At 41.7% G+C, this 25,226-nt stretch overlaps 1 pseudogene; it reads right to left on the bottom strand.

Moving 5' to 3' along the window:
* Positions 1-13,785: 13,785 nt before the first annotated feature.
* On the bottom strand, positions 13,786-23,484 carry LOC143402209 (charged multivesicular body protein 2a pseudogene; annotated as a pseudogene).
* Between the last annotated feature and the right edge of the window lie 1,742 nt (positions 23,485-25,226).

Here is a 25,226-nt window from a genome sequence, read left to right as displayed (position 1 = left end):
TTTCTTTCACTAATATTTAAAAGGTTTGAAAACTTGCATGAGACTCCTCTGTATGTCCTATGGCATCTTGTAGGTACCAGGAGACTCGATTACAGGCGTTCAGTTACATAGTTTTGGATTAATGGATTACTGGTTACACACATTTCAAATTCCTAAAAACACAATCACCTATCAAACCAATCACCAATGAAAACAACTCACAAGGATCCATTATTTGATTAGAATTTTATTTTATGATATGAACTATATTTATCAACTCCTGATGTATTTGTTTCTATCACAGAATTATACACAGGCTTAGTGAACAAGACAGACTTAATAGTACATGTGGAAAAGAGCCACCCAACATGTTTGGTCTCTTCCACGTGTGCTATTTGCAGCTCCAACACACATTCTTGTTCTATTACTCTATTTTCCATGTTGTGATGCAGCGGAAGCTCCTCATCAGAGGCCAAACAGATGGGGCTGCCTGATGTTGGATTTTTAGCCTCTAAATTGTGTGGTTATTGACCCTTTTTAAAAAAATAAATTACACAGCCTCCGATATTTTGTTATAGCAGCACAAATGAACTAAGACTGTCTCACAACTCAAATATCAAGACCCACTGAAATTTAAAAAAAAAAATTTTTTCTGAGGATCTAATTCTATCCTACTATCCTGCAACACCACACTGTTCACCACCTCTTTTTGGTAACACAGCTACTACGGTGATAATCCCTCATTGATTTACTGCCTTACTTGCCTTGTATATTATTCCACAGAGCTTTGATGCTATTTACTCAGAAAAATAGTGTTCATAAATGTAATCAGAACTCTTTTCAGGCTGACATTCAAGGACTTTCATATCAGTCTTAACCACTCTGCAATTATAACACCTGTTTTGCCCCTGCATTTTCCTGCTGTTTCAAATCAAGCTGATCCTCCACACACACATACATCATTTCCTGCCTTTGATCATATCAGATCCTCCCTGGAGCTCAGGTGCCTCCTCTTCCTAGAAGGGCCTGTTACGGTCTTGGTACACCCTTCTCCTTGTATGTATGGGCTAGAGCACCTATTTATTTGATTGTTCATCTGCTTTCTCAGATTTTAAGGTTCCAAAATCTGCTAAGGAAATTGTGAGTTTTGTATTCCATAAGTTCTCATAGGTGTCTGAATTTGGACTCTTAGGAATATCATTTCCTCAATCCCAGGCTTTAATAACAGTCTCAAGACATAACTTAAAATATGTCAATCAAATCCAATTTACTCATCTAAAGCATCAATGATTTGGAAAAAGTGGGAGCCTGAACAATAATACCAAATGGTAAGTGTGCATGACAAAGTCCTATTTATTATTCTAATTATGAGCATGTTTTTCTTTCTTTCCTTCTTTTTTTTTTTAGTTGTAAATGGACACAATCTTTATTTACTTTATTTATTTTTACGTGGTGCTGAGGATTGAACTCAGAGCCTCACACATGCAAGGCAAGCGCTCTACAGCTGAGCCCTAGCCCCAGTCCACATGGTTTTTCTTTTAACTGATCTGTTAGATACCTAAAATTTTAATCTTGTCAAAGAAATCGATGAGTGGATCTCTTTGAGTACAGCCATGGTCTATGAGCTCTAAAGTTCATGTATATTGTTGTCAGTTTACTAAGTGAACTAACTTCTATAAGAAGTCAAGTATTGGGTTGGAATGGTAGCTCAGTGGCAGAGCACTTGCCTAGCATATCTGAGTCCCGGGGCCTTGTCTCCAGCCCTGAAAAGAGAGAGGGAGGGAGAGAGAATGAGAGAAAGAGAGAAATATCCAAGTGTTACATGTTGATTTGTGTACGCCAAAAGATTTGTTGAAATTTTGACCCTTAGTACTCAGAAGGGGACCCTATTTAGAAATAAGGTCATTGCAAATCTAGATAGTGAAGATGGAGTTGTATTGGAGTACGGTTGGACATTAATCCAACATGACTCATGTCCTTGTGGGAAGAGGAAGATGCACAGGGAGAAGATGGCAATGGGAAGCAGAGATTGGAGTGATGTCTATACATGCCAAGGAATGCCCAGGATTTCTGGCAATGATCGAGAAACTGCTTGTCCTTCAGAATCTTCAGAAGGAAACAACTCTGCTAACAACTACTGTTTGGACTTCTGGCCTCCAGAACTGTGAGATGATAACAAATATGTGGTTTTTTGATCCATCCAATGGCACTTTATTACTGAAGCCCTGAGAATGTAACATCCCAACTTGTTCACCATTTCTACATTTAACAGTAGGACCATGGTCAGTGAACCCCTGGTCCTACTTGTTATCTGGTGACTTGTTACCCAGTGGTGGTGGGGCCTGTTCACACATGCACCAAATGCTGCCCAGTACCTATTTTTAGAAAGACAGTATTATGGAAACGTAGTCATGTTCATTACTTTATGAATTATGGTTGCTTGCTTATGAGCTGTAATGGCAGCGTAGAGTAGTTGTGTCAGAGATTATCAGGTCCCCAAAACCTAAAATATTTATTGTCTGATCCTTTATGGAAAAAGTTTGCCAATCCTGGTTATAGTCTACTAACTATAGTCTACTAACTAAGTCTTTAAATTATTGAAAATGTTTAAGAGTCTAAGAGTAGATTTTTATTTGGATTTCAAGTCTGAAATTCATGCTTACTATCTCTATTAGCCAGGACAGGCTATGCTTTGCTGCAGTAATAAATATCTCCCACCAGGGCCTGAGCATGTTGGGAGAACATTCTACCACTGAGCTAAATCCCCATCTCAGAAAATATGCTTTTGAAAGCTTACTGACATTAAGAGTTTGGGGTAATTCAGAGTGTTAACATTACATGTCAATAAAGCCATGCCGGTTATTTGCTGCTGGTTTAATTTGTTCAAACCTGAGCTGTATTGATTGGTAAAAACTGCGTTATTCTTGTATTTCACTTTTACTATTAAGCCAACTCTCTAAAACCTATCTGTGGCTACAAGATCAATATGGCAGCACTTTCCTGGTCATTTGTGGACATGCGCAGAGGGGGGAAGAATTTGAATTTCCCCATGCACGTTGTCCCAGAGGAGGTCAACAAGGCCGCTGCTGCATTCTGTTTCAGCTCTTGTAAAAAGATGACAGGCCTGGAGAAGGGCAGTGGGCAGCCTAGTGTGCAATGAGAAACTCCAGTCTGAGGCCAGGGCAACTGTGGTTCATTTGAATCCCAGTTCACAGGGCTGAGACCTGGGCCTCCCGCAAGTTGCAACATTGCTGTACCTAATTTTCTCTGTAAAGTTAGAATAGGAAAAAAATGCTAGAAAATATAAAAACCAAATGGAATCTCTCAGGATGACTTTTGTTTAGGATTTAAGATCATATGATCTATGTAAGATATGTGTATGTGTGTACACTCGGAGCAGTGGTTCAATAATTGCTAATTCAGTATTGGTAGCGACTTTATGGAACTTGACTACAGCAAATAACAAGAATCAACTATATATAAATACATATAAACAGTCTGTTGTATTTAATTTTGTTGCATAATATTTATATATGACATCTGATTATTTTATATTTTTTTCATATAAACTATGTCTAAATAGGAATTGGATAAAATATCTTATGTCAAATTATTCACCAAAATAATGGTAAATATTTTTAAAATGACTTTCTTTCAGAATAAAAATCAAGTCTTTTTGGTTTTGTTTTCTAAAAATAAATAAACAAATAAATGAATGAATAAATATCTCCCAAATCTCAGCATTTTAACATAGTAAAGTTTAGTTTTTCACTGTTTAACTATAAGGAGGCTGAAAAAAGGTAGGAAAAAATAGAATACTTATAAATGCCACTATATCCATCATACTAATACCTTGAGAGTATATTAATCCTTTAGGATTATTGTTTCAGTGATGTCTGAGTAAAATATGTACACTCTTACAACTAATGTGTTGAAGAGTCACACGTGAGTACTACTTATAATAACACAACTTATTAGGAATATTAGCTATTTCTAAACTTGTGATCTTTATAAATGGAGGGACTAAGGATTTTGTGAAACACCATAAATGGTGTTCCTTGCTATTGCCAAGGAATACCCTGTATGACTTATGGTGCATTAAGCTTAAAACCTCCAATTAATAAATATAAATCTAAGTATACACACCCTGACACCAGGCTGTATGCATGTTTGAGCACTATTATTCATCTCTGCCTTCTGTATACATGGGAAGGGAACTAGCCCCAGAGGTCACACACTTTAGTTCTGTATGGAGAAATAGATGTCATTTGTGTAGGGTTTTCCCTTTAGGTATGTAGGTTCTTTCCTGGACACAAGCAAGGAGATGAAGGAAATGAAATACCAAAAATTAAAACAAAACAAATCTGGAAACATTTGCAATCCCAGTTGTTACCTAATTGGAAGCAGATGAGGGCTGGGTATAGAGGGCCTAATCAGGACAAGGGGACAATGGGCGCCTTGGAGGGAGAGAGACTTAGGGTTTATAGCTCCTGTTGTCTGGGTACTTGTTACCTGGTGACTTGTTACCCAGTGGTGGCGGGGCCTGTTCACATATCATCAGGATGAGGTGATTGCTCATTTCCTTGCCCTTGTGCCATTGGAAACTCTCAAGTCCTTGATACCTTGTCCCCCATTTATGCCTATACTCTGTTGGTGACAACTTCTGAGCTCTGCATGCCAGCAAGGCAGACCAGGCAGGGGAGGTTTGGCTCATTTTCTTGCCATATTTCTCTCATCATCAGCCTCCTTTCACCAGGTGGGTAACTGTGATCTCTGCCTTCACTTAAAGGCTTGTTTTTGTGCGTCCGCTGAAGCTCATTATTTTCTTCCATCTTGGCCTTGACGTTTATCTGAAATGGGATGGCTGCTGATTGATTGCTTCTCAACCTGCTGGTGCGGTCACTTAAAAAATTAGTGAGAGTGTTTAGGGTTTTTGCTTTGTCTTGAGAACAGTCAAACCAGTTTGCTTAAAAGCATAATTATGTACGCCAATTTTTCTCCTAAGCGTGGTGTAATCCCTTGAATCATTAAATTATCTAAATATGTTTATCCAGGTAAAGTGTAAACAAAGCCAAGAAAAGAATATTCTGGAAAAAGAAGCAGAACTTCATTACATACAGAACTATAGTGTGATGATAATAGATAACTATCGAATGTATAGAAAGTCCCTGTGAATTCATGCTTCTTATAGAAAAAATGTTTTAAAATATGAAATCAATTTGCTTAATAAGGTTTGAACATAGATTTATCTGAGCCACTGAACTCAATGGTCTTTTAAAATTGCATACATTTATAGAGCAAAAGAAAAATTAAGTGGATCTCAGCAGCAGATCACATTAGTTTGACTCATGGTGTGGGCATGGTTGTGAGAAGGCTGCTTCTTTACCAACTCAAATTTGATGCCTGTCCACACTGGAATCTATAGAACCAAAATTATACCTTTAGAATTTATAGTCTGCATCTTGCATTCATTTCTTATTAAATAAGTAAAATGATTTTCATTTTTGCTGGATAAGAAATTGATTTTTCAAATAGGATTAGTCACTTTTGTAGGATCATCTGAATAAATTAAATGATCTTGGAGCCCAGAGGGCTGACCCCAAGTGCATATTTATCTTTTACTTATTTACTTTTGTGATACTGGGGATTGAACCCAGGGGCACTCTGCCAGGGAACTATCACACCCAAACTTTTTGTTTTTTATTTTTCAAATTTTGACCCTGGATCTTGCTAAGTTGCCCAGATTGACTTGGAACTTGTGGTCCTCCTGCTTCAGCCTCCTGAGTCCCTGAGATTACAGGTGTATACCACCATGCCTGGATCCAAGTGCGTACTAAAGAAATAGGAAGGTCAAGGCTCCTCTTAGTTCTGAATTAGCAATCAGAGCGTTCAGCTCACTGAAATGTTTAGTTTCCTCTTTTGAGTGGTTGCAAGAGGTTCTATTTATTCAGGAGCTACTCTAAATCACCACTTGAGGAAATTTCTCATGGGTAAGTCCCACTTTTACCTTACCGATCGGGCTGCCTGACCACTCCAGGGGTTTTGATCTTGTTCTGAGGTGTATTTCACTGGTAGGGGTTGGAGGTAGGCTTTTGGTTTGCAGTTGTCACATATTATATGTCAAGTTTACAGTCTCATACAGTGAAATAAATAATCTGATTATTTCTGAATGAAACAGGCTAAGAAAAGTTTCTCTTTAAATAAAATATACTTTTGTTTTTTTCATAAATTATTTGAGAATTTTATTGTAAGTACCCAGTGTACTTATAAATACAAAAAAGATTTTGACTGTGGAATCAAATTTATCCCAAGAAAAATGTGTTATTATAGTTGGGAAAGTCCTGTAGTAAAATAAAATAATAATAAAATATTTGTTAGTAGTTGAAATGTATTAAAATCCAGGACCCAATATCTCTGAATCCACAATCCTTATGTTCAATGTATGTTGGCAAATATTCCTTACCCCTGATTATCATACAGCTCAGAGCCTAATTCATACCCCAAGTTTGCATTGATTATATCTTAATGTCCTTCCCCATTTCTTATCAATGATTTTCCCTGATGTTCAAATATTAGATTGCTGGAATATAAACCTTAATTCCACTATGGAAGTTGGTATGATTTGTTTAATATTCTTTCAACATTTATTGAGCACCTGCTGTCTATAAGATATAGGGATACAAATATAAGGAAAACAGTATCCTTTACCGTCAAGTCGAGTATAAATTCATAAATAGAAAAATAAGTGAATAAAATGCAAATAAATAAATATCACATGCATAGACCCAGAATACCACATAAATCAAATATGTCCTTAAGAAATCAACAGATCTCAGAACAGGTAGATACTGAATAGATATGTACTTTTTAGTAGATGTTTTTGAATGAATAAATAAATTAATATGAAAGAGTTAAGGACATGTCACATCAAAAGATGCTCAAATGGTATAGTCATTTTTTCAAGCTGAAATCACTGGAGGAACTCTAACTTTGGAAAGGACTGTCCGGCCTGTTTTCTACATGCAGCAACAAAGCTTTACTTGGGAAGAGTATCTTCTACTACCAAGGTTGGAAAACAGCCTTAATCACTAGAGACTAGTAGTGAGATTGTAATGAATCTGAATGAATAAACTTATGGCATAACCCTTATCTTCCACTGTGTATCTCTTAGTGTGCAGTTTACTGCCCTGAGCTATGGCAGTACATTTATCCTGTCATCCCTTTAAAAGTTATTTCCTTCTTTATTTATGGATTTGTTTTTGAGACAAGGCCTCGCCATGTTACCTAGGCTGGTCAAGCTGGCCTTGAACTCGGAATCATCACGCCTCAACCTCCCGGGTAGCTGGGTTTATAGATATGCTCCACTGCAGGGGCTCCTTTACAAATTGTTCTTTGTTTTAAAAAACTATAAAACATCATGCCTCTATCTTTTACTTGAATTTCCGTTTCTTATGAAGTTTTTTAAATTATGAAATTTAGCCAAATTTGCATGTTTTCCCCTCGTTAATCAGCTTTGTATTCACTGGGTTTCTAATCTAGCTCCAGAGGCCACATGAATGCTAAAGGTGGAGTTGGTGGGGGCGCGATATAGAGGGGTATCTCCCTCTCCTACAAATGCCTGCCTAAAAAAAAAAAAACCGTATATACATATGTATATATATATAAATATAATAAAGTACACAATTAAAATATCAGGGAAAACAATGTTGGATGTTATCTTGGAAGAGAGAGAACTAACTCTGGAGTGATCTCAAGAGAGGCTGCACATGGAGTTGAGGTCCTTCTCGTCAATGGGCAGAGTGGCCGTAGAGTGCAGTCCATTGGCACTCCAGGGCCCCACTCTGTCCTCTCCAGGACAGATGGAGGTTGGGGATCCCTGGAGGCCTGGCCTTCCTTGAGTACATGATCTGGGGCTAGCTCCATGATGACCCAAGAGGTTTCCTTCCTGAGTCATGATCAACCAGGTTCCCAAATGGGGCCCTGGGTCACTTTCCTTCCTGTGCGGTTCAGTGAGGACCTGTGATGTAGAAAACCCTCTGAGGTGGGGAATGATCATGGACTTAAAAGAATCCATCCTAAATTAAGTTACTAATGGTTTTGATCAACTGCATCACCAATGTTGCAGACTTTCATGAAATTCGTGATATTTGATAAATAGGTAAAGTCCACTAAGTATTGATTTGGAGAGAAAAAAAAATGTTTACTGAAGATGCCATAATGCTTTTGGACTATCCAATGCCAGACAGGACTGGAAAGGCCATTTGTGGAAATACATCTGACACAGTAAAAAGCATCTCTTTCCAAGAAGGAGGATCCTTCTCAGCAGGGGATCCTTCTCAGCCTGAGCTGGTGAGAAAGGATTGGTGGATCCTTCAGCATTCTCTGATCCTGCAGCCTATCTCCTGAAAGGTCTGTGCAGGGTGAACATTTCTTTCTTTTCCTATCTTATATTTTGAGAATGGGGAAGGTCAAGGCAAAAAGAGCAGAGGGCTCTGCAGAGGAATTACAGATTGGGCTCCCCGGAGTTCCTCTTTCCTCGGCTTGTTGTCAAAGCTGCGCACAGTACAGTAACTGCTCTTGGTCACACTGATTTGTGCTTGTAAATGTGTTGCAAAACCGGGGTAGGACTGGCTAGAGCGGTCCAATCTTGCCGATGCAATAAAAATAAGTGAAAGTTGAAAGCATTCTGGCAACCAAACCCCGACCCAATAAATTGAAGTTTACTGTTAACCATCTCTTCTCAAATTCATCAGGTGATAGTTTTAGCTTTAAAACCATCAATACGGGAGTGGCCTGAACGCTCACAGGGTGCTCAGGGACCAAGCCAAAGGCTATCAGCTCAAACTTTTCTTTGAAAGCAACTTGCAACTGAAGACTGAAAAGATTAGGAGAGGTTTGGAAGTTAGTGTCTGGCTGTGCCTTAAACTATTTTGCATTAAACGTCACTGACAAATTCATGGCACTGCTAATAAAGAAAAGATTAATAAAGCCTATAAATTCTCCTGGGCTGCTTCTGGCTAAGTTTTATTTATTTATTATTTAAATAAGGTATCCTACAGTAATGACATTGGAAGGCTCAGCCTTAAAGCCTTCATGCTCTGGATCCCTGATCCAAGCAGGGAGAACAGAAGATACAGGGGTTCTTCCTCGAAACACACTCTAGGTAGGTGAAAACGTGGTTGACTTCAGCTCTCCTATTCAAAGTTTTCCCAGGAACACTTCTATGCTTATTTGCATAAACATTCTAGGTCATATCACTCTTACTGGCTTTTAACACTTTTTTCTGTTCATGTTTCCTAAGAGCCTTCACTGAGGCTGGACTTTGGGGTCCTCGTCAAATCTGCATTGGGTCTTTAAAGTCAAGGCTTGGGGGTGGCTCTCACTTCTGAAATCTTCCTATTTTATTATATTTTTTGAGTATCAGGGATTGAACTCAGGGGCACTCGACCACTGAGCCACGTCCCTAGCCCTATTTTGTATTTTATTTAGGGTCTCACTGAGTTGCTTAGGGCCTCGCTTTTACTGAGGCTGGCTTTGAACTCATGATCCTCCTGTCTCAGGCTCCTGGGCTGCTGGGATTACAAGCATGCGTCACTGTGCCCAGGTGGAACTTTCCTTTTTGACATGGTATTTCTCCCATTTTCTTCTTTTTTTTTTTTTCTTTTTAATTTCCTCCCTTTCATCACCACACCCTATCCAGAGATTTCCCCAAGGCCCTGCATCTCCTGGCCCACTTCTTGCATGGTTACCATTTGCTAGACTCCCTCCCAGGCCTGACTTCCCAGTGGGTACTGGGTGCTGGGTGCTGTCTCTGCTTTGGGCTTCCCTATGTCTCCGGGCCCAGGAGGTGGACTCTTGGAGACAGTGTGCATTAAGAGTCATGGGTGGAGCTTGTCTCCAGGAACAGATATGCTCCTTCCAGTCCTGTGTCAGGGATTCCTCAGGTTGGGGGTGGGGCCAGGGGACTTCTGTGTTTTAAAAATGTTCCAGGTAATTCTTACGCAATCAGAAATCAGACATGTCTTTTGGAATGACTGTTTTTACTCCGAGAGAGCTCAAGCATGATGAATTTGAGATAGGCAGATGGAGAGGGTGGGACCTCTCTGGAAGGTTTTGCCTTCTCTGACTTCAGCTCCGAGGAGGCCTGGACCCAGGGCAAGCCTTTGCCAAGAGTGCAATGTGGTCAGGCTTGAACTTCCCGTGCTCTCTTCTGCTGTGTGCCTGCCGGTAGCCAGAGGGATGTGAAAGATAGTGTCTGGGGCAAGCCAGCCCAGGTGCAGCCAACTGATAGCCAATCAACAGGCGCCTATCGGAAAACTCCCTTCTGAGTCATGCAACTCCCCTCTGTCTTTTTGCAACATTATTTTTTTGGGGAAAAAAAAAAGATTTAGAGAAGAATGTTCCCAAGTTGACATTCATGTATCCAAGCCATTTGTGGAGTCCAGCCATTCTCACACTTGATATCAGGAATGTTTTGTACTTGAAAATAATGGGTGACCCCTGAGAGCTTTTGACAATGCAGGCTGTATCTATTCATATTTACTGTGCTAGAAATTAAGAGTGAGACATATTTCCTTTTTCTTTCTTTTTTTAAGTTGGACACACTACCTTTATTTTATTTATTTTTAATGTGGTGCTGAGGATCGAACCCAGGGCCTCACACTTGCTAGGCGAGTGCTCTATCACTGAGCCACAACCCCAGCCTTCCCCTGAGAGACATTTTTTCAGTAGTAATTGAGTTCATTTATAAACAGCAACAATAAACCATTATGTTCCTATCAATAACATAATTTCTCGAAAAGTAACCGTGTTTTTCCAAGACAATAATAATGATGGAGAAGAATCATGTTGCTTTACATTTTAAAAATCTCTCTAATGTCTGGCTGGAGAGAAGAGAGCTCAGTTCTCATATGTGTTTCCGTACTCAGTAGCTGAGTTGGCTGTGATGTCACAGGCTGGAGGCTTTGGGAAATCTCATGACACCCTTGTGCAACATTGACATTTAACAAGAGTGAATAACATCTTGACATTCTCATCAAACAGCTTTGACCTTGTGGATCCCCTGCAAAGGTCATGGGGACCCTGGTATACCACACTTTGGGAACCACTAGATCCCTCATCCTGCCCTACCTGGGTTCTTGGTTCTCGTGTGTATAGCAGATTATATACAGATGTAGTGGAATATTTTCCTTTATGAACACACTTACCAACAGGAACTCCTAAGAACTGTTTTAAATGAATGTTCTCCAGAAACCATGTGGGAGCTGAACAACTGTCCTCTTTTGCTGGACTGGGCTGTCATGGAGCAGCAGCTGGATTTTGCTTGTCAAGTAAATGTCAGATGTGGGTGAACCTTCCCTAGAGAGTGTCCACTGAAGATTGAGCAGAGAACTTTGCCAATATAAAGACTCTGAGACAAACTGGAGATGTGGCTCCAGGGCCAAGTGCTTGCTTGGCAAGTGTGAGGCCCTGGATTCCAGCCCCCACACTGCACAAAAACAACAATAACAAAAGTCCAAAAACCATATGAGAGTAAGTGGTGTACATGATGATGATGTGGTTCATGGGATTGTGACACAAACACCTTTATTTATAATATAAGCACAATGACTGCAGGGAAAAATATGGTTAATTTTATGAAAGTGATGTCAGTCTTAGTAACGTGCTGGTGGCAAACTTATTTATTCTGTTTTTCTGTTTGAAGGGATAACTTTGACTCTTCTGTCTAGACTCAGGTACGTATCATTGTGTTGTAATCTTTTTAATAAGAGAAGATTTCTCTGTGTCAGGTTGACTTATGTTCTGACCTCTGGTTTGACAGGAACTGTGACATTAGGCTCTGTTAGAACCGTGAATGGTCTTGTGAAGGGGTCTGTGGGGTCTGGGTCTTTGCATTGTGGATGGCTGTCCCTTGGTCAATGTGGAGGACAGATGCAGCCTGATGGTGTGCAAGGATCCAGATGTTCGGGCTCAGCCGGCCACGCTCCAGGGGAGTGTAGCTACCTTTTTATTTGACCTGTGTTGACATTTAAAAGCTACTTCACTTTCTTGTAGAGAGAAACTTATCAGAAAGTGTATATTCTAACACATCACATAAGCATTAAGACATTTTCGCTAGATGTTGAAACTTGGGTCTTCACATCTTTACAGTTAATGACCATATTTTCCCATTTTGATTTTAAAGCATAAATTGCAAAAAAAAATTCCTTTGAATAAAAAAATACTTCTAGACATAAAACCATTTCAAAGTAGACTTTATTGTTATTTTCACAGTAGTGCTAAATGTCACAACTATAATTTCCATAAAATATATATAATTGCAATAATGTCCTACACTCTTAAGTAAGATTACCCACCTTGGAATTTTTCTTAGGTATGAAAAGCTTCCCCAGGTAGGAAATTACTTCTGTATTCCAAATAGCCATAGGACCTTTCTGTCCTGCCTCAGCAACTCCATCCTTAGCAGATGGTCTTCTCTTTCAGTAATAGCCAGTCTTAACCACGGAGTGCTGGGCAGCTCTGTGCCATGGCTGGGGCAGGGTGTCCTCAGAAACCTTATGTGTCCCTCTCTTCTTACAGTTTCTAATGCTTCTCAAGGTCAACAGATTCCATCTCTACCCTTCTAGTTCACCACGAATTTCTGTTCCTCTGCTGCATTGAGCCTAATTCTAGTTTTTAATTCTCCCCCCCTCAAAACATCTCCTAGCTTCATGGTGGTCCCACTTCCAGGACCTGCACACAAGCATAGCAGGTGTGGACGATGATTTGACTGCATCCAGTAGAATGTGTACGTATGTGTGCGTGTGTGTGTGCGTGAGAGAGAGAGAGAGAGAGAGAGAGAGAGAGAGAGAGAGAGTATAGTGTTGGTTTAGGGTGCATCATCCTGGTGGTACTGCTACAGTGGCTCTTCCTGTATCTACCCCATCTCTACCTTCTAATCAGTAAGGACACACTGGTGATATTCTGCCACCCAACTTCCATACTTAGCTTTGCAAATTCCATCCTTAGCTTTCTTGGGCATAGACCCAACAATGGGTTGGGGACCAAAATAATTCTGCCAGGTGCTAAGACTTTCCAATGTGGGACATAAGATTTCATCTCTGTGACTTCCTGTCGGCAGCCTGCCTGCCTCATTGTAGCCCACTCACAAATGTCTAGAAAAGACTGAGAAACTGAGATTCCAGGTGCCACACTGACACATAGCTGATGGTATAACCCTGAAGCAACATAAAGAGATCTGACAATTTTTTGTCAAGTGGGGGAGGTTATTTTTTAATAGCAGCCAAGATTTTGCAGAATAAACATTGTAAGCTAATGAACCTCCTTAAATTCCAAAATGTCACTGATTTGTATAGTTGCAAATTAGATATAGCAGTATGTGGTGCTATAGAAAACCCTGCATAATAGCTGGAGACTACCCCTTGAGTTAATTGCATGAAAAATCTCTGCAATTATTTTATCAGCCCAGATGCAAGGGAATGACTATTTCAATCCAGATTAGTGTACAGAGTGGACGAAAAGAGAGGGTGGGGGAGAGGGGGGAGGGGAGGCAGAGAGGTAGAGAGAAAGAGAGAGAAACAAGAGAGAATCCCAGATAATAGGAAGTCAAGGTGACAACAGAAAATAAGGATATAGTTAGGACTCAGCTAGAGACTCAATCACTCTTGGATAGGGATTTTGCCAATAGTGAGCACAACATTTTTTTTTTTCGGGGATGGGGGGAAGAAGTGTCCAATTTTATTACAGAGGGGCATGGTGAAGACCCTGGGTGTCTGTTCCCCCACATCCCCCTTGGCAGTGGGGTGGTTATTCTCTGCTTAGGTTCTTGAGTCTCTCTTCCAGATCTGCGTCTGCATCAGCCAGGGCTGAAACTGTGTTCTCTGCCTTCTTCCCACCAGCACCCACACTCAGTGAGCCTCCAGTGGAGGGGAGGTTTGAGGGTTCATCCATCAGGCTTAGTCCCAGCGCATCTAGGACCCGAGACACAACAGCATCACTCTCCTCTTCATCCTCCTCTGTCAGAGTCTGTAAACAAGTCAGGATGGCGCCTGGCATTTTGCCAGAGGGGAGTGGTCAGCGAGCCATTAAGTGTGGAGATTCCTGATTGGTTGACTGCTGTATCTAGTTTATGTTAATTGGATAAGCTGTGTGGAATGTATAAATACCCCTACTGTCCTACAATAAACGGCTCCCACTCCTGCTGTGTCAATCTACTCCCCGTTATTTTGCTGCAGCCGGGACTGCAGCACTCCTGGTCCCCATGGCATCATTCATCATCTCCTCCTTCATGTCCATGATCTCTGCCTGCTTCTCAAACTCCATCATGACCTTCTGGATCTGGGGCAATTTCAGCTTCTCTGTTCATGGTGCCCATGGCCTTGGTAACAAACACCCTTCATGGCTTGTGCCATTGAGTTGTTGGACTTCAATATCTGTATCTTGAGGGGCACAGCCTGGATATTGGCACGCATCAACACAAACTTGCGTATATAGCGCCTGGTACGCACCAAGGCTTTTGCCATAATGCGCACAGCATCCATCTGGCCCTGCTTGGCCACCTTTTTGATATCTGCAATGATTTTCTTCTCCTGGGTCTCTGGTTTCTGTCTCTCCTGGTTCACCTCCCGCATGGTGCAGTTCAGGGCCTGCTGGTTCTGTCACAGTAGCTCCTCTGGTGTCCATGGTGGCTGGAGCCTGCTGGCAGGCCCTGGGACTTGACTCTGGCACAGGGACTTGATTCTGCTTCTGGGTCACCAGCACAACATATTTTTAAACTTAACAACTTGTAGCAAATCTGGGATAGCAATGGTCCCTTAATTCAGTTCCGTTTATGGAACATCCACCATGCCTTCCATCCAATGGGGTAGACATGTGGACAAAAGTGCCTCAGACATTCTGTGATTCCTGCCCTCGGGAAGCATACAGATCTAGTGGAAAGGACAGACAGACGACACTCTCCAGTACAGTTTGACAAAACAGGAGATCCAAGAGTGTTCAGTTTGAAAGAAGCTGGTGGAAGAATGGCAGGGGGCAGTGGAGGAGGTCTGCTAGACAGGGAGACTGTGAGCGCAGACTCCTGGGGGGTGTGGAAAACTAGGGGGCTTTGACTACAAGTGACTTACTGCAGCTGGTGCCCCAGGAGGCAGGGGAAGGCAGCGGAGGGTCCTGGGGCGAGGCTGGGCTGGAGACTGGTGTGCCGGCCCAGGATAGGGGAGGGCAGGGCCAGGCCTGGGGATTCTTATTTGCCGCTGTGTGAATGTGTTGATTGGCAGGATGGGGCTGGGAGGAGGGAGAAACAGGGCTGAGGGTGGGAGAGGGGCGCATCTTCATTATTTTGTTACCTTGATCAAAATTTGGGGCAACATAACTCATTTTGCAGGCCAGTGTACCTTCTGCCTATAAAGGTTACTTGGAAAGCCAGTCAGAAAATCAAATATGATAAAGTCAAATCATGTTAATAGGGAAATAGCCTCAGAAAATTGAATTTAAAAGATTCTTAATAGCACTTAGCTTTTAGATATAAGCCTTGGTGAGGTAGTTTCAGAATGTCATTCTTTTTTTTTTTTTGTCTCCTTCACAATTAAACACCGTTTAATCCACCGTATTAAAACTAGTGACAGCTGCAGTAGCGCTGCACACCTGTAGCCCATGAACTTGGAAGGCTGAAGCAGAGGACCTCAAGTTCAAGGTCAACCTGGGCCATTTAGCAAGACCCTGTCTCAAAATAAATAATAAAAAGGACTGGGGAGGTAATCCAGTGGTAGAGAGCACTCAGGTTCCATGCCCAGTACCTAAATAAATACATATAATTAAAAAGTCAAGCTATTGAGTGAAGGACCATGATTTTAAACCCGCATAGCCATCTCTAGCTCCTCTCTATCGAACTGAGTGTAGGAGAGTTGACTCACTGTCTCTGTCAATGGTATCTGATTTTGTTTATTTTTATTCTTATTATATTCATTATCTATTCATTCACTTACTGTAAGAAGATCACTTATTTTTTTTTTCTATGCCCCCTTCTTTCTTTTACAGGATTCACTACTGTCCTTTGGTTATTTTTGTTTGTTTGTTTCCTTTGCACAATTTCATCCTTTCCTACAAGTCTTTGTGTGCACACTCAATATTTTTTTTCCACGGCTCTAAACTTTACATAAATGTCACTGCATTGAGTTTAGCCTTCTGCAAACAGCTTTTCTTTATCAATCTTATTTTTCTCTCCTGTGGTAATGCACATAGTTCATTTGTAATACCTGTTGTGTAATATTCCATCATTTGGATATACTGAAATGTTTTCAAACATCTGATTTCATCATATATCCCAGGTTTATTATTTGGATATAGTACAACAGGCATTTCAACGTCACAAAAACAGTTGGGATAGACATTTTTTCTTCTTGAGAACATAGGCTGGAGTTTCTCTGGGACACATATTACGAGTTACAGAGCTGGGCCAGAGGACGTGCACATCTTCCACTTGACTTCCTGTTGTCAAGTGATCCCTGAAATAATTGTCTTGGTTATGCATCCCTCCCCTGCTCCCAGCAGTGGACAAGGATGCTTTGAAGTATGGTCAAGCAGTAACATTTTACAAATCTGATGGCCAGGAAGACAGTCGGATTCCTCAATTATTCTTTCCTGTTCCTTCAGGCAGCTTTCATTCATCCACAAAGTTTGTCTTATATCTGATTTAAAAACAAAACCCCAAAAGCCTATAACAGATGAAAAACAGGCTTGCATTTTCAAGACCGATGCACACTTTTCTTATTGCTAACATCTAATATTCATTTAAGTCTTCCAATGCCATAGAATGCACTTATTTGTGTCCATCTATTAACAAAAAGGATATCTTTGTGAGTGCAAATGTCTATCTTCCCATTAGATTTTTGCCTATTTCCAAAAAATGGAAAAACATATTCAGTGATCCCTAACTTCAGCTAAACATGTACCCTTCTGCAAAATACCATTTATCACAACTAAACTATTCCAGGATATGTCACACAAAGTTCTAGAACAACAAAACAGCCAGGAATCTGCTACGTGCAAAGTTGAATATCCACAATTAAGAAGAGGTTTTGAAAATGCAGTGACCTCAAACCATAAGCAGCTGCTCGATAATAAGCAAACAAACTTTGGCCAGGTACACTCAGGAAAGAACAAATAGATTAGCAGCTCAGCAGGTAGAGAGAGGATTTTCCTAAAAGAGAGGAGGCAATTTTCAGTCACTTCAAGCTTTGGAATAATATTTGTGAATCTTGGGCAATAAAGAACGGGCCTTTTGTGAGGGTCGTGTGTCCCCTTAGTTAATGTTGTATACATGGTTAACAATGTCATCGGCCGTCATTCACTGATGATAAGAAAAACAATCACAAGCCTTAAATGTACACACGTGGAAGATTCTTGAATGATTATTCTCACAAGAAATGAGCTAATTTAAAGCAAAAAGAGAAAGTGAGAACCTTAAGATTGTCTAAATAACTATGGGGTATTTAATTAACTGCCTATTCAAAAAGAAAGGCAGATTTAAAGATTAGGCAGTAATAGAATTCTATTCTGTATTAAATATTTTGGGAAAAGAAAGTCTTAGTGTTTTCAACCGTAATAGTTAATTTAGACAATAAAAACCAAGGTGAATATTCTGAAATACTAATAATAGTCACGAGGCACTCACCCCCAGCCCTGCCACTATTAACACACACACAAACACACACACACACCTTAAGGTGATATCTCAAATATTTTAGAGGGAAAAAGCAAGCAAATGGCCACATGGATGACGAATACATCCAGAACTTCTATATTCAGTTACCGTTGTGAGTCTATTAATGCCTCAAGTAATTTATTTCCAACCATTCATCAAAAGTTGCTAAATAGATTTCATTTTTGACATTTCAGCTTCTTTCTTTCTGCTTACCTTGCTGTGCCTTCTTCCTCTCCTCTTGCTTGTATTACTATGTTAAATTGCTTTCCTTCATGATCTTTTTCATCTTCTATCACATTACATTTTTAAGTCAATTTCTAGCGCTATTAGGAAGAGATTTTCAAAGTCAAAAACATTATGTGCCATAATAATGCAATAATGCTCAAAAATACTGTCTTTCGATAATAAAAACGAATTGGGCCTACTGGTTGAAATTCAAAACGAAGAAGAGCACAATGTTTTCCAGGATCCTCCGTGTATGCTACTTAAAATACACACACAGGTTGTCCACAACACTCTATCTAGCTCTGACAGAACAGCTTTGTCTGACTGAACTGGTTTCCTACAGGTTTATCCTTATGTTGGAATTAGTTGTGCTTTTAGGGTAATTCTGTGGAGCACTCAAGAATATATTTAACATACACACATATTTATTTATAGACCCACACGACTTTATATATCTGCAGGCTACGGTCAAAATTAAATGCTTCTATACAAGCGTTCCTATGTGAAGAAAAAATTTATTAGTCCTTGTTTCTCTTTTCAGACCTTGTAAAATATAGAAAAAAATATATAAAAGTGACCGAAATTGCCCACATAATTAGCATAATATTATGATGTTTCTAAAATACTCTAATCTGAAAAGCTTATATTGCCTTATAAACTTATTTAAGATCTCTTTTTAGATAAAATCAGAGACCTAAAAAATCTAACCCCCAGAAGAGAGGGAAAAAAAAATTAGAGATAGAGTTACAGAAATACCTCCTTGTGTAATTTGAGAGATTGCCATGAAAACCAGGTGAGGTCAGAGCACAGAGGGACTTTCAGCCCAGATGTCAGAATCCCAGCAGATCTGACTTGGCGGTGATGCTCATGAGGGCTGGGCTCCAGGGCACCTCCTTTGCTGAGGCCCTTGGAGTTCCAGAGGTGGTCGTGTTTTCAAATCACCTAAATAGAGCTGACCCTTCAAGGCTTCCATAGTTTACTGTGATTTCTTTTGTTGTTCCGATAAAGCATCAGAATTCATCCCGCCATCGTTATTCCTAATTTTGTGTGCTTTTATTTAGAGCAAAGAATGCAGACACAGTCACCGGATGGAGCAAATAAAAATATACGAGTCTTAGTTAACTGAATTTTAGGTAAAAGGCAAACAATCTTTCAGTGCAAAGGTGACTTCCAGAGAAGCCCATAGTAAATTAAAAATCCTATCAAGCTGAAAATGCACTGAATGCACCTACCCTACCACACATCCTCACTTAGCTGCATAACACACTGTGGCCTGGGTCATTTCCCCTGGGGTCATGGGGCTGACGGGGTGGGGTGCGGGGGCTGCAGTTGCTACCGCTGCCTAACATTGAGAGAGGGGATGGGATCCACGAAACCAGGCTGGGCAAAGATCCAAATGCAAAATTTTGAACCATGGTTTCTACTGAATGCGTACCATCTTTTCATCATCTTAAGTAAAAAACAATGAAGTCGAACCGGGACATATGAGAGACTGTTTGGATCAGTGTGTCCTCTGCAATATTTGGGACAAACTTATATTTAGAAATTTATTTGTTGCTTATCTGAAATTCAATTTTAATCAGGCATCAGGAATTTACTCAGTAATCCTATAGCTGTTAAGTAAGATTCAGATTCTAGAGAATCTGGCTCTTCCAGGTATTTTCGTGTGCAAGAAGTACTCCATGAGCACACTGAAGGAATCATTATAATCATTACTCTAGAACTGGAAGAAATACTAAGGTCTTTCTAACGTGATCTCCTCAGTCACGGATGGAGAACTGGTGTGAGATCAGACAGCTGGGCCTGCACCTTCGTGCCCCTGAGGTTCTGGATCACCCCAGCTCCAGCCCTTGACTTTGAGAACACTGGCTCTTGGACTCTCCCTCTGTATGCTCCCTCAGGCAGTGCAGGGGACAGTTGGGTTGGCAGGGCTTGGTTTGGCTCTAGGAGGCCTCTCTTCTCTCTCTCTTTTTTTGGTACTGGAAACTGAATGCAAGGGTGTTTAACCACTGAGCCACATCCCAGCCCTTGTTATTCTTTATTTTGTGACCGGGTCTCTTGATAAATTGCGTAGGGCCTTGCTACATTGCTGAGGCTGGCCTCAAACTTGCAATCCTCCTGCCTCAGCCTCCCAAGTCGCTGGGAAGCTCTATGGGATTTCTGCTTCTCATACCCACATACTGCAGCATCCTGGGTTCATCTGATTGCCACTGATGTCATTGCTTTGCCTCTTCCTCCACACCTCCCTCCTTCCAAACTGGAATGTACTCCCAGACCTCTCTAGACCTTCAGCAAACCCACTGTCCTTGAAATAGACTGTGGAGTGCTGCTTCCTGGTGGCTGTTCCCATTACAGAGGCTCTTTGGCCATACTGCCCTTTGAGAATCCAACCCCAGCTGTGGATCTGTTGGCCCTTGAAGCATATAAATGCACCAAGACAAGTTTGCATTTAATTTTAGGAGACTCACAGAGCTCCTGATGCCCGATTTTTAAGCCCACAGCTTAAAAACTTCTGTGTTACACCAAGTTTATACACTGCTAAATACAGGAAAATTGGGAGCCTACCTAAACTTCATGTGCACACACCTCCTAAAAAGTAAAGGATGCTGCACCCAACATGGGATATGTCTTTGACTACAACACACTTATTCATGGGGTGGGGCAGCAAGTTCAGGGAACTTCTGGAGATGCTAAGTTGCATTTCAAATGAGGGACAAAGTTTCAAAAAACAAGGAAGTTTTCTTATAAGGGATTGAGGTGCAGAGGTTACTTCCAGAGAAGCCCATAGTAAATTAAAAATCCCATCAAGCTGAAAATGCACTGAATGCACTACCCTAACACATCCTCACTTAGCTGCATAACACACCGTGGCATGGGTCATTTCTCCTGGGGTCATGAGGCTGGCCTTGAACTTGCAATTTAGGTATCAAGAACATGCTGAGAAATTGTCCTGCACCTCTCAAAGCACATGGTGTCATTCATCCCTGCAGGGCCCGTGCAGACTGTTAATAATGACGTTAGCAACAGCTAGCTTTCAGTGACTGCTGGCTATGTCGTGGGAACTAAGCACAGCCCTTTGACCACACCTCTGTGAGGTAGATGGAGCTAACTACCCTGTTATTCAGGTGAGAACACGAAGGCTGAATTTTAACGAGTAGCTTAAAGTCAGGCAGGTTCAAACCCAGTCTAGGAAGCCACGGGGTTACTCTCTGACCTCCAGGAGGGACCACCAGCCTCCCTCTGAAGGCTGACAGCTGGGTTAGAGGCTGCAGGTTGCAACAGCTGCTCCACCCACCGGCACCTTCCTTTCCTGCCCTTTAGGTGGACATCAGGTGAGGGGACCATCCAGGGGCTGCTGAAGGGCGTTGGTTCTCAGCCTATTTACACGTGTGATTAGGGAAACCGTCAAAACCTGGTCAAAGCTGGAGCATTTGGAATTTACTCAGTTTCCCCTTCCCCCAATTAAACGAAACAACCAACCAACAAACAAATAAAAACAACAACAACAAAAAACCCTACTAAACAAAAGACACAAGACTACAGTGTCAGCGACAGGGTGGAAGAATAAGCTCTGGCATTTCAGAGCCACTTAAAAAAGTTCCTGATACCCCATCCTGAACCAGCCATGTAGGGGAGAGAAAATACAAAATTAATTGTGACTTGACTTCATCCTCTAGATGCAAATGGGATTGGGGGGGGGTGCGTCATTTCCTCCAGCTTCATTGTCCCCTCATTGTAGACCCTCTTGGATGCCTGTCTCTCCTCCCTCCTCCTCCGATCCCTCCATCCCCCTCTCTCCTCCCTCTCCCTCTTTCCTTCCTCCTCTCCTCTCCCCCTCCATCTCTCCACCTCTTTCCCCTTCTCCCCTCCCTCCCCCATCCTCCTCGTCTTCCCTCCTCCCTCCAATCCTCCCGTCCTCCCTTCTCTCTTCCTTCTTCTCAGCCACTGACTTCAGGTTTTAGGGTCTCTGCCAGGATCTCTGCACTCCTGCCTTGTGCAAGTGCTAGAAGACCCAACCTAGACTTGAGTTCCTCACTTTGGGAAAAGAAAAAAAAAAAAAAAAAAATCAGGATACTCTTTGGTGAAAACCCCGGTACTGATGATCCCTGCAGCGTACACTTGGTGAATTTAAACCTATTGTGGATTTAATGTGATCTCATGAGTTTGTTTAGGGAAAAAACTGTTCTTGGGTCACGGAATAACATCCGTTGCTCTCCCCAGCTAGCTTTTAATTATGTGCTTTGATTACCAGGGCAACCAGGGGAGAAACTGGGTCCCTTGGGTGACCTCATCACTACCAGTTTAGAAAAAAAAGGAAAACAGAAGGCATTCTGTTTTAGATGGAGCCTGGCTTCATCCACGAAGCCAGCACACTTGTGCAGTGATTTTATCTTCCTATGGCTGGATGGTAGCCGCTGCCATATTGGGGTCCACCTCTTTCTAGACTCAACGGCTTGGAAAAAGAGACTGGAGTCTTTTCCTTGGAATCCTTTGGCCCCTCAGCACACACCTGTACGTTCCATCCCCCACCCCCGCCCCAGCCATAGTACCAAATACCCTACTTTGTACTAAGTTAGGATTTATTTTTCCTTAAATCAAACGGCATGGAGATGTTAAATGTTTGGGGAAAGAAATGGGTGATTTAGAAGCTTCAAGGGAGCAGCAATAGGGAGAAGCCATGTTTTACCCTCTAGGGAGACAAGAATTTGTCTTGCAACCCTGAGATCACACTGGCCAATTCCATCTAGAATCCCTGCCTCTATAGATCCACCTGTGTCCCTGGGTCTCTGCCACCTCATTGCACACAGGCCTCTCCTCCAAGGACCAGGGACCCTTCATTACTTTGGGTAGTGAAACCAGCTTTGTCCACTGGTTTCACTACCCAAAGAATTAACACCCCTGGGAGCAACTCTTGGCCGATGATGGACCGTGGTGGGTGTGTGCTGGAGATCTAAGAAAAGGTTCAGGGACTTTGTACAACAGCCGTGGGTTATTTCTTCTCTTGATTCTGCGGGTCAGACCTTTCTGCATGGCGCGGCTGTGTAGTCACCAGTGCTGTGTGGCCTGCGGTCCCTCCTCAGTGGCATTCAGTTGGAAGCTGGAGGACTGGAGGGTCCAAAAATCTTCTTCCCTCCTGTCTGCCCCTGGGGGTTCCTTTAAGGGGCCTCGCTGGCTACACAGCATCTCACTTTTGGGGTCGATGAGTCTAGATTCTTCACAAGATGGTGATTGGCCTCCCCAGAGAGTACGAAAGTGGCAGCTTCCAGGGGTCTGACTGACTCAGAACTGGACGAACATCACTTCCACCTCTGCCTTCTGTTGGTCGGTCTTGGTCTCAGCCAGGGAGAAGCAGACTCCCTTCTGGTGGTGAGGAATGGCCAGCCTGAGGGTTCAGCCAGAAGGAATAGTAGTTGTTACATTTGGAGACCATTCTCCACAGGACATAAACATCCAGGTCCCTCTAGTGTGTCCTGCTGGACTGATGACCTACGGATTTTGGTCCCATGGAGGTGGGAGGTCTTGGAACAATCCCCTGCAGATGCGGGGGGGGGGGGGAATGGTTGTTCTCACATTCCCGCCATGTTTGGGAACAGGGTGCAGAAGAAAGGGATGTTATGTCTGTTTGCTCTTTTCCCAGTCTTACAACCCTCAAAGACTCGGTATCCTGTGATGAGGAATTAAAAAGAAGGGGTAGTACCTGCATCTCGTTTCTCCCCTGAACAGCCTCCTGGGAACTAGAACATTCACTGGGTACATGCTCTCCATAGCCCTCCTTAAACACAGGGCACTGTGAGTCACTCTGCATTAAGAGGTCATCGAGGTTTCCTAGGAATCTTGCTCTTACCCATCTTTTAATTAAACCACGGGTCTCCCATCCAGTGCACGGTGACTAATAACTTAGGCATGAGACACAGATGACAGGAGTGTGTTCCATGGTGTTAATCTCTCCATGGGGAAAGGCAAAGGCAAAGGCAACCCCCTTGTAATATGTTCAAAAGGTGGTTGTCTGTTTCATACTTTAGGAAACTTACATACAAAAACCAAATTTCAGTCCTGAGAAGACTAGCTCAGGGTGAATGGGATGCTGGCTCTTGGGGATTTATTTTGTTCCAAATACGTCACCAGGTACCAAAAGCCAGGAACAAGCCCAGGGTGGGCACTCAGTAAATATTTGTTAAATAAACAAATTTCTGTATTCTGGGGAGGGATGACTAACGAAAAGGAAGCCTAACTAAGCCCCCTGTTCTTTTATGGGTAATATGGCAGGAAATAAAGGCACCCTATAGGAAAATAGGGACGACTCCCTGGTATTGTTGAGCTACTTCAAGTCTACAAAAACTGGTGCCTACCTCACCAACATACAGGAAATCAAAGGTTAAATGTTTACAATAACAATAAAATCTGACATAAAAAATAAAAGAAGAAAGAGTAATATTTTCAGACTTACACACAGCAAACACAAACCCAAGAGGGGAAGTTATGAACTACCATTCTTGGATAGCCTCATATTCCTATGACCTTGACCTTTTTGAGTTCTACTCTGAAAATTAATTAACATAATTCACTGGGGGGTTTTTGCAGGGGAAAGTCCAATTTTCATCTCAAAGTTTCATGGCAGGAAACCCAGAAGTAGTAGATAAGCTGTCCCTCAGCATCAGTAGGAATTGGTTCCAGGTTGCCTCTCAGATACCTGTGTTCAAGTCCCACATACAGAATGGTGTAGTTTTTGCATAGACCCTATATACTTTCTCCCATGTAATTTAAATCATCTCTGGATGATGATGATGATGATGATGATGATGATTAGGGATTGAACTCAGGTGCACTCAACCCCTGATCCACATCCCCAGCCCTATTTTGTATTTTATTGAGAGACAGGGTCTCACTGAGTTGCTTAGTGCCTCACTTTTGCTGAGGCTGGCTTTGAAATCACAGTCCTCCTGCCTCTGCCTTGTGAGCCATTGGGATTATAGGCATGCACCACCTCACCCGACTTGATTTCTTATACTACCTAGTGACAAGAAAAATTCTCTATATTTGTACTACAGGCCCAGGTTCTTTTCCCTCTGAATTACTTTTACTCTGTGGTTGGCTAAATTTGTGATGTGGAACCCATAGATATAAATGACTGAATATGTTTATACATATATATACACACACACTCAAACACATATACACATATATTAATATTTATACATAGATACATATATATTTACCTTATCAGGTAAACTAAATTCAAAAGCAGATATTTTTACTGCTCTGGGGGTCACTCTTTCCTCCAACTCTTTTCTCTCAGTTCCTCCCACATCTTGGATATTTGCTG

Source organism: Callospermophilus lateralis, chromosome 6 (genome assembly GCF_048772815.1).
Source record: "Callospermophilus lateralis isolate mCalLat2 chromosome 6, mCalLat2.hap1, whole genome shotgun sequence".
NCBI lineage: Eukaryota > Metazoa > Chordata > Mammalia > Rodentia > Sciuridae > Callospermophilus > Callospermophilus lateralis.
This window is presented reverse-complemented; position numbering and strand designations above follow the sequence as displayed.